The sequence below is a fragment of the Eucalyptus grandis genome, chromosome 10, assembly GCF_016545825.1.
Source record: "Eucalyptus grandis isolate ANBG69807.140 chromosome 10, ASM1654582v1, whole genome shotgun sequence".
NCBI lineage: Eukaryota > Viridiplantae > Streptophyta > Magnoliopsida > Myrtales > Myrtaceae > Eucalyptus > Eucalyptus grandis.
In genome coordinates, this window is record NC_052621.1 from 25,170,872 (window position 1) to 25,180,967 (window position 10,096).

The 10,096-nt window shown below is 38.1% G+C and overlaps 1 pseudogene; it reads left to right on the top strand.

Annotated features, from left to right (window-relative positions):
- Nucleotides 1–304: 304 nt before the first annotated feature.
- LOC120288779 lies at nt 305–1,033 on the top strand (annotated as a pseudogene).
- Nucleotides 1,034–10,096: the final 9,063 nt, after the last annotated feature.

Below are 10,096 nucleotides of genomic sequence, written 5' to 3' on the forward strand. Positions count from 1 at the left end.
AAGAAGTCTAAGTGAGCATTTGAAACACGTGTTGAGAATCTCATCAGTCATCAGTCATATGTCATCGATGACTACATGGCACTTTCCCAGAAGCTCCATCCAAAATGTAGCTCAACCTATATAAAGCTTTCTCTCTCATGGTCTTTTCAATTTCACTCCTTCAGAAACCAAATCATCCCTTCAATCTTCCACATTCAGTGATCTCAAAGCTGCAAATTCTAGCCCAAAGCGAAAATGCTTCAGGAAATCTTCGGTCCCTTTGAGACCGATCCATGCGATGCTTTGAAATCCATCTGTCAGCATCTTCTTGAAGAAGATGATGATGATGATGCTGTCAACGCAGCATTTTCTACACAAACTCCAGCAAACATGTGCAGGAGGTGTTCAAGCTTCAGCAATCTTTTACTGATGGAGAGTTGGAGCGAGCTGCCCTAAAAGTCGATGACTCGGAGGACATGGTGGTGTACAGCGCTTTACAAGATGCGCTCAATTCAGGGTGGACAGTGCCTCTGGCTTCAAGCCTAGAACTGGATTTCGAAGTGACGACCATTGATTATAACAGCGTTGGTCTGGCGACAAAGGAGAAACAAGAGACAGTGGAGCGTGAGGTACAAGTGCCGGTCAAGAAGACGCATTATAGAGGAGTGAGGAGGCGGCCGTGGGGAAAATACGCAGCAGAAATGAGGGACCCCAAGAAAAACGGAGCAAGGGTTTGGCTTGGCACTTATGAGACGCCCGAGGACGCGGCATTGGCCTATGACCAGGCAGCTTTTAAGATGAGGGGTGCAAGGCCAAGCTCAACTTCCCACACCTCATCGGCTCCACTGACTACGAGCCCATCAGGGTCAGCCTGAAACGTCGGTCTGCCGAGCCTAGCTCGCCGTCCACGTCTAGTGGTGAAAGCTTTCTGACAGGGACGAAGAGGAGAAAGAGAGAGGTTAATGTAGATGCTAAGGTGGATTTTCAAAGTCCAATCCCCTTTCACATTCTTGATGTGGGCTTGTTGAGTGTGGATGAACAATTTTTGTTTTGACTGTGGAAACTACAGTTTAGTGTTTTTATCCCATTCCATCAGGGTTTGTACACAGGAAAAGAGTACAAAAAAGTTCTTTGCTATAGATTAATCGACAATTACCCTTTTTATTATTGGAGAAGTTCCAAACCCAGCCAAAATGATGTCATTTTAGACATTAATCCTCATTCAAGTTAAAATTAACAAACATTCGAGAGAAAAAGTAATAAAAATCCCTATTAATATTTTCCCTTGATTAAATTGGATGGAGTTAAGAGAGAGATTTTTTTTTACAAAAAAAATAGAGATTTACTCGTATCAACTATAAGTTTTTAAAACTGAAAAAGAAAAAAAAAAACTATAAGTTTACACACCCTGTAGTGGGCGAGTTAGTTAGAGTACACACTAGCCACACGAAGGCCAGGGTTCGATTCCCCTACTCGTCACGTTGCGCAACTTAAGTGGGGTGCCATGGGTGGTAGAACCCTGCGCTAATACTTCTACGGGTTTACGTCGCCGATTGCCGGTTGTACGGTGGTTCTGGATTGCCAAAAAAAAAAAATTGTAAGTTTTAAAATTGAATTTGCACATTTCGAACGTTTAATAACTCAACCATATTTTTGATAATTTTTAAAAATTTTGGTACACTTATCCTTATATTTTTCAATAACCTTTGGACAGCCACTAACCCTTACTGAAACTTAATAGCACTTAAAAAAAAATATATGTACATTTGAAGACAGAATAATACAGCTCTACAGTTTTCTTTTTATCACATGCGCATGTGATTGGACCTGTACGGCACGACACATCATATCTAAAAATGTTACTTTATATGCACATGCATGCGCACATTATTGTCCTTCCCCAATAAAATAAAAAGGAGCGCACCCCATGCTTTGGTTTTTTTAATTTAAAATGGATAATAAAAAATATTAATTCATGTCTTTCGTGATTAAAAAAGTCTTATTGAACATTTGAAACACGCCCTTTTCCAGAAACTTGATCTAACATAAATGGGAGCTAAGAATTAAATCATTTATGTTGAAATCACCACTAGCCAAGCAGTCAAGCTCAACCTACCTATAGCTCCCACTTTGCTGGTCTTTTCAACTCTTCACTTTTCCAAAACCAAAACATCCCTTCAATCTTCCAAAATCAGTGACCACAAAGCTACAAATTTTAGCCAAAACGAGAATGCTTCAAGAGGGCCTAATCAATCCGATGTTTTGAAATCCATTTGTGAGTATCTTCTTGAAGATGATGATGATAGTGTCAATGCAACATCTTCTGCAGCAACTCCTACAAACGCGTACACAAGGAGTTTGAGCTTCGACAATCTATTATTAATGGAGAGTTGGAATGAACTACTCCTAAAAGTTGACGACTTAGGGGACATGATGGTGTACAGAGTTTTATGCAACGTGCTTGATTCCGGGTGGACAATGCCTTTGGCTTCAAATCAAGAACTTGTTTTGGAAGTGACAACCGTTGACTATAACGGCATTGGTCGGGCTTCAAACCAAGAACTTGATTTCAAAGTGATGATCATTGATTATAACAGCATTGGTCTAGCAACATAGAAGAAACCACAGATGGTGGAGCATGAGGTACAAGCACTAGTTGAGAGAACCCGTTACAAGGGAGGGATGAGACGATCATGGGGAAGTTACGCGATGGAGATAAGGGACCGCAAGAAGAATGGGGTTAGGATTTGGCTTGGGACTTACTAGACGCTGAGGATGCATCATTGGCCTATAGTCGGGCTGCTTTTAAGATGAGGGGTCCAAGGCCAAAGCTCAACATCCTCGCCTCGTTGGCTTAGCCAAGTACAAGCCTATCAAGGTCAGTTGGATGTTCGGTCCATTGAGCCTAGCTCACCATCCACGTCCAGCGGTGATGAAGAGGAGAAAGAGAGGTGAATTTGGAAGTCCAATGCCCTTTCCCACATTGGATATGGTCTTGTTGAGTGTGGACGAACAATTTTTATCTTAATTGTGCAAATTGCAAAGACATTTAAAAGTCCATCCGCAATTCATCTCGCAAAAAGTAACAATTTGGTATTTTTATTCCATTTCCATAGAGTTTGTCAGAAAAAACCAAAGGCCTATTCGATCACTAACTCCATAGTAAAAAGACCCTTGTTTTCTACACATGAAGAGAGTGAAAAAAAAAAGACCTTCACGTCGTATAAACCTCACTAATTACCGGCATGTACTTAACGTGAATGATATCCTCACAGTGTTACCAGTTTTCTATACATTTGATGGACGTTGACGGATGCAATGATTGTGAGATTGAACATAGTTAGCCTTACGACTTTTAATATCGGGTAATTAGGCCAAATGAGGAGGTAAAGGAAAATGGAGAAAACCGGTAACACTCTGAAATAGATTAACATGACAATCAACGTCCATCAAAGAATACATGTGTCGAATGCGCCCAGCATCAATTTGTCGGACATTTTGCATTGTGGTTGTACGATGGAAGGGGGGCGTGAGACTCAGGCAGGGGGCATAGTGAGCAAAGTCAGATGCGTGACACTCGGCCGATGTCCCTTCGGCGAGAGGGTGTGAAGCAGGTAGCCCACGATTGCTGTTTTCGGGTCGGAATGCGAAGGAAGAGATGCCATGGAAAAGACGAAGATGGCTTTCTATGGTTTTGGATGAAAGTGAGAAATGACTTTAACCATATGAGAAACCATTGCCAAAATTTGCAAATCAAATGTATAGAAAATGGACTTTGCTTGTGTAACAACACTATTACTTTCAAGTAGTTCTTGGTTCTTTTGCACACCCCTATACATAATCTAGAAATTAAATATCCAATATGTAAATTAAATACATATTTATATTGGACTTTTTTCAAAGTTTTTTTTATTAGCTAAGATACACAAGAAACCCATAATATATAAATATATATGTATGAATGTATGTATGTATGTATGTGTGTGTGTAGGCAAATAAGAGTGAAATGAGAGAATGAGGTGTTAGCTATTAGAAGAGCTCTCATTTAGACACAATTGTAGAGCTCCCTAAACAAGAAAGATTTGTGTAATTGTCGTGACACCTTTTTCCATCGATGAAAAGGACACGTTTAGAGGAAATGATAAGTTAGGATCAACGATCCTATTCGGTGAGTTCTCTCAAATCTTTACCTCACGATATTGGGATGTTCAATTTTGATTAATTGAATGAGAATTTTATATTAGGAATTGGGATCGACTTGAAACCAAGTGAAGTATTAGAATATACATCACTTTCTACATAACCAGAAATCTAGAGTCTAAAACTTGATTATACTAGTTATCTAACTAGTACTATTCCAATATGTAAACTTTGATCATTTGTTAACTAAGTATCATATGCAGTTTTCTTATTCAATCATGACACTTAAGTTTATGTTCTACAAGGCCTTGTTTATTTGTGTTCTATTTTTGTGTTCATGAACACAATTTCTGCTTTTTTGTTCCGGGGAACAAAAAAAAAAGAACAGAAACGCGTTTGTTTACGTTTTTGTTTCAAATATATATTTTTTGTTCCTGGGAACAAATTTGGAACAGAAACAAAAAACAAAAAAAAAAAAAACTTATTTCTTGTTCCCGGAACATTTCCGAGAAACGATTTTTCTCTCTCATATTTTTTCCTTCTCTTTATTTTCTTCTTCTCTTCTTCTTCTTCTTTTTCTTTGGCCGGTCGTCGGCCTCGGCCATGGCCGGCGACCTTGCTGGAGCATCGTTAGCCCTCGACGAGGCCGAGCTCGCTCAGCCACAACGAGCCTTGGCCTTGCCAAGGGTCAACAAGCCACGCCAAGGCTGGGCGAGGCTGCCGGCCCTCACCGGCCGTTCGCTGGCCATGGCCGAGGTCGGCGACCGGCCAAAAGGAAGAAAATATAAAAAAAAGAAAAAAAGAAAAAGGAAAAATAAAATAAAAATATTTAAAAATAAAAAGAAACAAAAAAATTATACAAGTTTACCAAACGTGTTTTTGTTCTTTTTCTATTCTAGGAGCAAGTTTACCAAACACCTTCTTCTGTTCAAAAATTGTTCCTCGGATTAGAAATTGCTCTTTCTATTTCTATTCCCTGGAACAATTTTTGAATAGTCTTTACCAAAAAAAAAAATTTGAACAGAAACATTACCAAACGCACCATAAGTGTCCATGCAATGTTTTTGTATTTATTGTGGTCCTAAAATGTAATATAACCATTCAATTAAAATATGAAAATCACAATTAAAAAAATATAAAAGAATCACAATCGATTCACTCAAAGATAGTAGTGAAAGGATAATTAACGAATGGAGTACAATTAAAAAACCCAATAAGAATCGGGCAAAGAATAGGATAGTAACCCTCATGAGCTTAATTCAAATTGAGTTCAATTTCTTTTAAAAAAAATCGACCTTCTAAAACAAAACAAAATTAAATGTGTCCACTAAAACCCTATATCACGTGTACACTAACTAAATGAAACTAAGCTAATTTTAATACTAAAATCTAACTGCCTAATCAATGCCTATTTTTCTAACAGTTTTCTAATTTTATTTATTTTATTACTTGTTATTTTATTTCTAGATATGGCCACGCGTACAAATTTGGGCTCTTGTATCAAGTCCCCCAATCTATTTAACCAAATTCACTAAAATTCAAATTCAGCCCAAATATATTTGAATGACGTTAAGCCCAAACTTTCCAACCCTGTTCAAGCCCAAAATTCATTGCTGAACCTTCATTAAACCAATCTTGAAGGACGACTGCTCCACGAACCCGCTCAAATTCTAGTTTCCAATATAAGACCCATCCTCTTATTCTCCCTTTTTCTTTTTATTATTTATTGTTTTATCATTTTACCATTACTACTATAATTATTATTTATCGTCTCTTCTCATCAACTTTGTATCATTACCTATAAACTTTCAAAACTCATTCTTCAATCTTAGACAATCAAAGTTTCAACAATGATTTATATCAGATTGAAAATAGCACAATACATCATTGGCCATGTCCAATCTCTAGAATATGACTATCAACCACCTCCATGTGTTGCCGGATCATCACCGAATCATTGGTCACCATCATTATCCACCCATCTCGATTTCCTAGTAACTCAACGATATCTCATTCATAGAACTTGAAATGTACATCTTGTGTATATAGAGACACGCCAGTGCAAATAAAGATCAGAGCTCAGCAATAGGACCGTAATTGTCGAATCTTTTCCTCACCGATGCCCACTGCGAAACGACCGCTGCCGGCTAACAAAATCCGGAAATAAAATAAAGGAAAATGCTTGGGTGACCGCCCACTGCAGAATGACGGTGGAACGGTCAAAGGCCAGCCACATATCTTTTTGGAGGAAACCCGCAGACTTCCTCAACCGGTTTAATCGTTGATTTCATATTTCCCTCTTTTTCATTTTCTTGACTTCTATGTTCCCTATTGGAACCTGAAATTTTAGAGACAAAATTAAAAGGCCACACTGAATCATTTTTCTTGAAGATTAACACTTTAATTTGTTTCTTTAAATAAGAAAAAAAGATCGTTTTCTTCTTATAACTTTTTAAGGGCAAGAACAGTATGAATGCTAAATTTTCGTACGATGCTCACTTGAGTACTAATTTTTTTTTTCTCTCACTCGAGTGCCACATTGAGGTAAAAATTGATTATTTAAGTGCCAATTTCGACAAATCATCATATGTGAAATTTTTAACTTTAGATTTTTGAATTTTTTATTTTACTTCTATTTTTCTTTTATTCTTTAGGGCTAGCGATGGTCACCCTGGCAGGCCGCAAAACCCTCATCCTCGGCTATGAAGGCCCTTGCGGCCTAGCCTATAGCCTGTGAGGTCATGATGCCTTTGCTAGCTTTGGGTGGCATCGTCAGTGGTTGGAGAGGCTGTGATGTCCTCACCCAAGGCCTTCGTGGCGAGGGCAAGGCAACCCTCACCCATATGGCTTTGAAGGCCCTTGCGGCCTTGCCTAGGTCCATTGTGACTAATGAGGGTCATCGGTGACCCTTGCTAACCCCAAAAAATAGCATAAAAATAAAAAATTCAAAAAAATAATAATAAAATTAAAAATTGTCCATGTTAGTGTAGGCGAAATCATGTGGAACAATCGGTGTCCACGTCAGATTTTCTAACGAGATAAATCGGAATTGATACTCAAGTGATCAAGTTTTCAAATTTGTAGCATTCAAGTGAACTAAAAAAAGTTTTAGCACTCCTATTATTCTTATCTCGGCTTTTCATATGGCGAATGCATTTTTTACTCTACTATTTTTTTTTTCGAATTCTCTACTAGCTCATTCTTCTTATTTTGATTTTTCTTTGCTTCATTTGTTTTATGCATAATTGATATCAATTGTCTAAATTTTAGATTATGGGAGAGTCCTTTAAAAGCAATTTGGTTTGAGGAAATGAATGATGAGCTATTTCATTGTACAATGATTTTGTTATTAGTTGCAAAGCTAATGTTTCAAGTGCTTTTTAATCTTTTAAATTCAATAGATTTTCGTAATGACAATAACAATTATTTTAGTAAACTATAATATTTTTTTATTTGTAATTATTTATATTTCGTTTTTTTCTTTCCTCATATTTAAGAAAATTGATTTCGTGGGCCTTCTTTTATGTTATCTCTAAATTTGAGCTTGTTGCTAGTATTTATTTATTTGTACTTTGGTATTTGAAGTCAAAAAAAGAAAAAAGAAAGAACAAAAAAAGGAAACATGGGGTCACAAATTAAAACTGGTTATCGGTTTCCTTCAAAAGGATTAGTGGCTAGCCTTCGACCGTTCCACTGTTATTCTGCATTGGACGGTCATGCTAGCCAACCCTAAGAAAGAATATGTCACTTGCAGTAACAGATAAAATCTCGGAAAATGATATTTGATGACTCATGAAGGAAGCAACCAATGACAAACAAAAGGACACCGGGCTGTCCTCGGATCGAACAAAAAATAGGCGTCATCTCACCTATATTTCTCTGCGACATCTCGTCAGACGTGAGCAATATTGAGCGAGGGTTCTGTTTGCAACGTTATAGTAATGTTTGGATCTGACACCATCTCATCGATGGGGAATTCAGGCAAAACCATGAACAAAAAGCTTCAATATCAGTCAGATTTCCTGCGAACATTACGATGACGTTATTTATTTTATTTTATTTTATTTAGATCAAAGATGAACCGAGATAACAAGTGTTTGGGTCGCACCTGTTCTTTTGCTCGCATCTCCATCTTCTTCGGACGCCACAGAGAGAGAGAGAGAGAGAGAGAGAGATGAGCTCTTCCGTTTTTGGGGAGGCTTCAAGTACTATGGTCATTTGAACTTGGATAAGATAGGTTTCTCTGTTGAGATTTCGTGGGTTTGAATGGGTCAAAGAAGAGAGAATCTCGGATATGGCTGCGCCAACCGTCACGGGCTGAAGAATAATTGGACCGAACTAACGCCCCCCGCCCCCCTTCTTTTTAATGTATATGCTCTATTAATCTACAAAAATTCAGATGTTAAGAGTAATTTTTTTTGGGTCAAATTAATAGTAATTTGTTGAGCACTAATGTTGAGGATAAACGCTGTGGGTTTAGGTGTAAGTTATAGGGCTGTGAAATACTTGATCGTGAGTGACCGTAACTCTGAGATTCTCCAATTTATCAATAGATTTTTTGTTGGTTTTCCCGTGGATGAAACCTTTTTTGTTGATTTTGCTGTGAATATAGGTTTCGATGTTCGGACTAAGGCACAAGTAAATTTCTCATGTCCTTTTCGTTATTCCTCATTTTATTTTTATGTCAATTTCTATAGCTTCTGATTTGATTGCAGAGTTGCGATCGCTGTGTTGCCAAAATACAATGGAAAGAAATAAGTAGCGATGTTGCCGGAGAGTTTAGAAAGAAAGAAAGAATAATTGTGTTGTTTCTTGATGATGCGTGGAAGCATTTTAGACTCCAGGATGTGGGAATTCGTGAAGGAGCTGGACTCAAAGGTGGTCCTAACAACTCGTTTCTCTAAAGAATGCTCTCAATGGATTGTGAAGAGATTAAAATCCAACCTTTAGATAATGAAAGAAGCGCGGAAATTACTCGTCGAGGAACTTGGGCCTAAACCGCTAGCCAATACACGAGCTGAAAAAGGTTGCACGAAAATCGCGAATAGATGTGGAGGTTCGCCACTCGTAATTGACACAATGGAAAGGAGCATGAGGGGAGAGAGAATGTTTTTGTGTGGCAAGACACATTGAACAAATTGGAGAGATTCCATAAAAAAAAAAAGAAAAAGAGAGAGATGGGAGATAAAGTCTTGCTGGAAATAACACTCAACCTCGTCAAACCCTTAAGTTAAAGACTGCTTATTAGTTTGTGTTCTAGTTCGAGGAGGTGGATGGATCCACCCAATGCAATTGGCAGATTAGTTTACTGATGAGGGATTGCTTGATGAATTGGATATAAGGGAGGAACAATGCTACGGGGGTCTTGCCATAGCGCACATGCTTTTGAGATGCTATCTTGTTGGAAGTTGACTATATTTTATTACGTCAGGATGCGTGATTTGATTAGATAGATGAGATTACAAATCATGAGTACTGCATATATTGTAAAAACAGGGCTAGGTTTTGCAAAGGATTTACAAAAAATAAAATAAAAAATCATTAAGTACTCTTAGGAAAAATGAAGTAATCTCGGTTGGACTTTTCTAGGTAGAACCCTTTTTGTCTTTTCATTTAGATACTAGAAAACTTTAGACGGGCTTTTTGAACAATAAACCCTATTTTAATGCACAATGGCAAGAGCCTTTAGACTCGGACCAGTGCTTAGATTTAGAACAATGCCTAGATTTGGGATACCAAGGGTTGGGCCTAGGACTGAAGGTTGGATCTAGAGGCCCTAACCCTGGACCTTGGAAGTTTACTCAAGGATTTATGAGGGTTTGAAACGACCCACCACCTAGATCCAAGGCTTGAGATTACGACTTGAACATGGCACCTAAGCAGACCTTGATGCCAAAGTTGTAACCTCAGAGACTAGATGGACAACAGTGACCCCTTACAAAATCCACGTTTAAGGGGCTAGAATTCGATTCATAAT